Here is a 6,000-nt window from a genome sequence, read left to right as displayed (position 1 = left end):
TAGATCGCTTCAATCCAACGGCCGCAAAGCCGCTGACTTGACAGCCCGAACTGATGTGTGCCACGTAGCATCAACCTCGAGAATGCAAAATGACACCGAAATGACTATCCGGTCTGCCCACCAACTCCGGGTTAGGAGCGACCCATCACTTGTCTCGCGCATGGCCATGACCGATTGGTGCCATTGCCCGTCTAGCGCATGGGTCCATAATGTCACCCATACAGAACACGAACGACGAACGTGGACATGGGACACCTTACAACCGTGCCAGGCACGGTCCCTTTCTCTCGGCTCACCATGATTCTCCAAAGAGGCGAAGTCAACAAAGTAGTAGACGACCAAGTGGAGCTCTCAACAAGCCGAGGCTGACACCTCTACGCCTCTGTATGACGCTCTCTTCGACCAAGCCGAGACCTCTTCCTGACGCCTCCAAGAAGCATTGTAATAGTCTCTTTGGCTGAAGTTGAGGTTTCCGTCCAACACATTGCTCGACCTCAACCACTACGGTCTCGAGAGTGGGGGGCAAGTGATATAGGCACATATGGCAAGGCCCCGGATTGTACCACATGGTATCGGCCAGATGAGATCCTAGTCGTTCAACTCTAACTGCCTCTAACCACATGGCAAGGTCAAGTATAAAAGGGTGTTCCCAGCTTAAGGTAAATCCATCTTCCTCACTCTTGCTCTCTTGCATTCTTGCTCTCGAGTGGCCTTGTATGAGCCCTCTTAAGCCTGGTTCGACCCCTCACAAGCCACTTGACTAACTTGACTATCGGAGCCTCCGTCCCTGGGATAACACCTGGGGTTTCTGACATATGCTCTCCTCTTACTCTCAGGTTGGGCTCATCGGCCTCGGCCAGAAACGAAATTACCTTGTTGCCCTCGGTCCCGTCCTAGGAAGCAACACTCCTAAATGCTTTTCTAGCGACTTCCTCCCCTTCCATGAGAAAGAGACCCATAGTCTTTGCTACGTGCATATCTCAATCTGTGCGAACCTCTAAAACCAGTTTCTATTCTGATGAGCACAACTCCGAAGAGACCTTACCTGAGTCACAAGGGCTCTCTGTGCAAAAGAACCTCTAACACAACCCCTTTACCAACGGTAACCGTGGGGTCCTCCTCTACCATCACTTCCAACTCTTCACTATCCACAACTGGGCAATCCCCTAAAGGTTCTAGTGGATCCCTTGTGCTCTCTTTCCACTGCAAACAAAATCTTTTTTTTTTTTTTTTTCTTACAATGAATCGTTTGGTCGATTCTTTTTCCAGCCTCGTTTGAGGGTATTAAATTTCTTCAGTTCCTTACCATCTTCATGCTCTGTCTTGATTTTCTTGGTTCAACGACTGCCATCAATTGATCCCCGATTGAGGCTACAGGAACTAATGGCTGGATTCCAGTGTTATTCCCATTATTGGTTCGTGATCCCGTCCCTTGGGCCCACGTACTCGCCGTTGGGCCAAAACTAGGCCCACCTTTTTGAAAACCCCAAAAATTAGGCCTCTAATGGGAATCTTATCTAAAGTACCGGACCCTCAACAACTTTTTGCTCTCCCTTACACAACATTTCTCCAAAACCGGTGACCACCAGTAAAAAGTAAGCATATTTTCCCACACAAACGCAATGGACACAGTTCTGTCGCTGCTTCTACCTTTGAATCCAGTATCAACAGGCATTACCCTCCAGCCAATTGCCCAGCCTCTGGCTCTAATTTGTTATTCCACATCTTGGTTGCCCATTTCCATAAATCTGAAACCATCGAAATCGAGTCTACATCTCCTTTCAGCAAAACACGCTCCAACATCCTACCAACATGATAGGACACCACACCACACATCTCACATCTATGGTGGGTCCCAAGCTAATGAAATATTCGATGTCAGATCATATTGATAGTGTGTTGGAAATTGTTTTATTGGTAGGAGATCCCAATTCATCAAAATCTCCCTTTCTTATTCCCCAACCACACATTTGGAAAGCCAACTTTCTCTTTCCTTCACCTCGGAGCCTCCAACACACACAAACTCTCAAGTCCCACCCATGTTAATAGTTATTCCAACAGTAGCTTCACCGTTTTCAAAAACAAAACAAACTCTGCCATCAGAAAAACTAAATCATGATTTTCGAACCATTGTTGATTCGAATGGTTGGACCATTTGGCTTAGGAATCATCTAGACAATCAGTTCCATTTTACCCTAGACCTGTTCTTTAGCTAAAAAACGTTAAATCAGTCAATGCATGATTCATTAACTCGAACGGTCAAATTGTTAACTCATTCAATGGTCTTAGCTATTTTTTATTTTTAAAATTTTTATTGTTAGAATGGGTCATTCATTTGAACTGAATGATCGAATTATCAACCCAAAAACCAGTGACTACAACGATTCCAATCCCAATTAGTTGAACAAAACAATAAATCAAGACAACAGTTTCTCCTCACTGATACCAACACGTTGTGACGAACCAATAAGTTGTGCAATTTTCATCCATGTTGTGACAAAACAGTCCTTGGATTAGATTTCACTATGACCCACTTGAGAGAGAGCTTTTGGGTAATTGAGTGGGTTGATGATTACGCCAACGACCCGCCAATACAAGAATACAAGAATGATACTAGGCCTTCTTGGGCTTTAAGCTAGATGACCCATTTGAGCCCATAATAAACTGCAAAATTTTTTGGAGTTTTTATTGAGTTTGAGATGAACCCTAAATCAATATATCACATAAAAACCTTGTTATTTTTTAATCGATATTTTGTTCTATTAACCCCTGAACTTTGAAAAAATCCACTTTAGACCCTAAAAAATTAAAAGGGACATTTTCTCACTTAAACTATGACAGAAAGGCCATTTTAAGGCAAAAATAGACGGTGTTAGAGACACCATTGATACAAGCATACTTATGCCTATGCGGCATTGCTCAACTTTGAAAAAGCCACTTTAATAAAGTTAATTAAGTAAATTACTTCAGGTATATGATGGTATAAACTTAATTAAGTAAATTAAATAAATCACACTAATTAAGATGATTAAGTAAATTAATCCAATTATGTAAATTAAGAAATTAAATATGTAAATCAAATTAACTAAGGAAACTAAGCTAATTAAGTAAATTAAATGATCAAATTTAACCGATCTAAATAAGTAAATTAAGCAAATTAAGCTAAGTAAATAGAGAAATTAAACAAATTAAGCTATTTAACCTATCTATGCAAATTAAGTCAACTAAGTGAATTAAATAATTGATTAAGCCAATTAATCAAATTAATTAAGTAAAACTATTAATTAGTTAAATTAGCTTAATTAAGTAAATTAAGTGATTGTTAATTTAGCATTAGTTGTGCTAGTTAAATTAGTGTTTAAGTAAATTAGTTTAAGGTAAATAAGTAAATTAAGTTACTATTAATTAATTAAATTAGTTTGATTAAGAAAATTGAGTTACTAAGTTAACCAAGTTAATTAAATGATTGTTAATTTAGTAGTAGTTATACTAGTTAAATTAGTGTTTAAGTAGTAATTTGCTATTAATTGTTGTTAATATTTTTATATTACTATTAATTTACTGACTCTAATTTGATAAAATCATTGAAGTAATTTATTTCAAGGTTAATAAAATTTATTTTTTAACTAAAAAATTTTTTAACATTTAAAGTGGCCTGTTTTCAAGCTCCAAGGTCTGAAGTGGCCCTTCCAAACTTGAGTAGTGCCATATAAGCATGTTTTTTATTATTTTATTCATTGTCTAATAGAATGTTGATGGAGTCCTTAAAATCATTTGTTTATGCCTTAAAGTGGCCTTTCCATCATAATTTAAGGGCGAAAATAGCCTTTTATAGTTCTCTAGGGTCTCTCTCCATCATTTCAACCGCATATGTTTAACTGTCCATTAATTTCTAATTTTATTGAACAAAAATTTTTAGTCACTAAATTACCAATAAATTAACACTTGAGAAAATTATTCAATTTTTTATTCATTAACAATTAAAAAGTTAATAAACTTTTGGATTTCCCTTTGCATCATATGGGCCTCCTCTAGTAAGAAGTATAACACTTGATGGTAATTGATGACGGTAGATTTGGCCCTCCAATGACATTGTGACACCTGGCACCTCATGACAACTAACTAAGTGCAGCCTCTTGACCACTAGACAGCTCACCACAGGCAGTTCGCCAGCACCTCACAGGCAGCCCGACACCTTACAGACAGCTCGCCACTTCACAGGCAGCTCGCCATCATGTAGTCTAGTACCTTACAGACAGCTCGCCATCATGTAGCCTGGCACTTCAAGGTAGCTCACCACTAGGCAGCCCATCAAAGTAGCTCACCACCAGGAAGCTCATCAAGGTAGCTCACCACCAGGCAGCCCATCAAGGTAGCTCACCACCAGACAGCTCATCAAGGTAGTTCACCTCCAAGTAGCTCATCAAGGTAGTTCACCACCAGGCATCTCGGCACCAGGCAGTTCGCCACTAGGTAGCTCGCCACCAGGCACCTCGCCACCAGGGAGCTCCACTTCAGCCCCTGAGTCACAGGCCACTAGGGAGTAGACGAGTTGACGAGGTACTTAGCCAAAAAAAAATTGATACGTGACCAAAAACCGTTACATCAGTAATATTATATCGAAAGCATAAATAAATTAAGAAAGAAAAAGATAAAAGAATATTCAATTGAAGGAAAATACCAAAAATGTACCAAAATCCTCCATACTTAAAGTATAAATTATTATCTATTAAGGTAGCCATAGGCAGATCTATGTATATGTTAGTGATGAGGGCGGATTTGGCCCTCCAATGACATTGTGACACTTGGCATCTCATGCCAAATAAGTGCAGACTTTTTACAACTAGACATCTCGAGTTCACCACAGGCAGTTCGCCACAGGTAGCTCGCCACAGGCAGCTCGCCACTAGGCAGTTTGCCACTAGGCAGCTCGCCACTAGGCAGCCCGCTACAGGCAGCTCGCTACAGGCAGCTCGCCCTCATGTAGCCTAGAACCTCAGAACAACTACGTGACACCTGGGACCACTTTGGCAACAACTTGCCTTTGCTAAGTTAGTGTCCCACCAAGCGTAGCCTGTCACAGGCGCGGCTTGGCACAGGCGCGAGTTGGTAGCCTGGCCCTGGCGCGACCTGGCCCTGGCACGAGCTAGCGGCCTGGCCCTGGCGCGACCTGGCCCTGGCACGAGCTGGCAGCCTGGCCCAGGCGCGACCTGGTGGCCTGGCCCAGGCACCGACTTGGCGGCCTGACACAGGCACCAATCTGACAACCTTGAGGAGCACACCTCCGTACTCTGTATCCCGCAGGACCGTACTTTGTAATAGCTATATTAGTTCACCAACTCCTTGGTTCAGATAGGAAGGGACAACCTTACCAGTTGATGGCATTTTGCCCACCTAACACGAAAGCAAGTTCCATCACAACGGGAATCCAGGAACTGCTCCACCAAACCCACGAGGACTCCAGTATATAAAGACCTCACCCCCTGGGGCAAAGGGAGGTTAGGAGAGGAAAAAAAAAGATGAAAAGGATGGTAACCCCTACACTCTAGCTCTCTCATTCTATAATATCATCTTCAAGCTCTCTACTATCAAAGTGCTAACTTAGCCATCGGAGTGACCTCGCCGGGTTCTTTGACTCAATTTTCTCAGGTCCCTCAACTCTCGCCGCTTACAAAGATGAGCAGATCATTGCCAACAGGGAATAGCCAGTTCAGTTCCCATCGTTGCTGGTAGCCAGATCATCTCCTGGAGGGAGTAGTCGGGTTTCACCACCAAGCAGCTCATCAAGGTAGCTCACCACAAGGCAGTTCGCCACCAGGTAGCTCACCACCAAGCAGCTCATCAAGGTAGCTCACCACACGACAGTTCGCCACCAGGTAGCTCACCACCAAGCAGCTCATCAAGGTAGCTCACCACACGACAGTTCGCCACCAGGTAGCTCACCACCAAGCAGCTCATCAAGGTAGCTCACCACAAGGCAGTTCGCCACCAGGTAGCTCA

Source organism: Nelumbo lutea, chromosome 1, assembly GCF_056320005.1.
Source record: "Nelumbo lutea isolate HS-2025 chromosome 1, American lotus-T2T, whole genome shotgun sequence".
NCBI classification, from domain to species: domain Eukaryota; kingdom Viridiplantae; phylum Streptophyta; class Magnoliopsida; order Proteales; family Nelumbonaceae; genus Nelumbo; species Nelumbo lutea.
This window is presented reverse-complemented; position numbering follows the sequence as displayed.